Genomic DNA, 1,099 nt, shown 5'->3' with positions numbered 1-1,099 from the left:
GAAAGTTACTTTGGACAAATGCCAAAAAGAGAGGCAAACAAAAATTAAGATTGTCTTCAAATCAGTAGAAAACCTTTTGAAGTAACTATAATCATTCTTGATGCATTATCAGAGAGACCAAGTCCAGCTCTGATCTGCTAGTGTTTTTCATCTGCAGTTTCCAGCATGCTTTATAGCCTCCCTCTGCCTCCTTTCTTATGGAAAAGCAGAAGAGAAATTTGTTMTGGCTGAGTGCCTCGGGTCACACAGCCAGCCAGTGACTGGCAGAGATACCAAGYCTGCTGCCTCCCAGAAGCAGTCTAATTTATTGATTTTCCTCATGTGGGTGTAGACTGTTGCTAATGAGAAGAAAGAACAGCGAACAAAAATGATTCCCAGCTCCTGCCACCTACCAGAAATATCCAACCAATTTTGTCAATGGCTGATTTTCCCCAAAGTCTCTCTCATTTCCACCTTGCATACCCAGGCTGGCTCAATCCTCTCTCCTCACCAGTGATTTCAGTGCCCTGCATTGCTCTGAGGATCATATCAGCCCTTTCTGCAGCCAGAGGTTGAAATATTTATTGGGGAACAGGGTGTTTCTGAAATGATAAGAAAACTCGTAAAATACATAGTTATTTGTGGAAACTATCATCAGTAAACAAGTTACCAGCCAAGAGTTTCCAATTTCTAGGTAAGCCATGTCGACATGGCCTGAAAGAAAGGCTCGAGGAAATTTTACCAAGCTTCTTCAAACTTTTTAAGTGATAACACAGTGGTTTTACAGCACACACGAAAATCCATGCACAGTGAGATAAAAGTTTTGCTCTTATATTGGCCTACCACAGCAAATAGCTGGGGATCCTTCGGAAATCTCTTGCTGAACCCACACTTTTCCTGGGTTCACGTTGGTTTTGTGTGCAGCTCATCAACACAGGGGAGCTGAATGAGGGGAGCATTAGTGACCCCGCTTCCAATGCACTGAAAATTCCCCTCTCAGAGCCTCCAAAGAGGATTTTAAAGTGGCTGAAGTGGTCCAGCAGTTGTTCCTGGTAAAGCAGAGAATGGTGCCCATTCTTTTCCACGTTCATTCAGGTCTCCCACCTTTGTGGAGCCAGTA

Source organism: Malurus melanocephalus, unplaced genomic scaffold (assembly GCF_030028575.1).
Source record: "Malurus melanocephalus ecotype Western Australia unplaced genomic scaffold, MMel_1.1 scaffold_24, whole genome shotgun sequence".
Lineage (NCBI taxonomy): Eukaryota > Metazoa > Chordata > Aves > Passeriformes > Maluridae > Malurus > Malurus melanocephalus.
The sequence above is the reverse complement of the archived record's forward strand: the minus strand, read 5'-3'. Positions refer to the sequence as shown.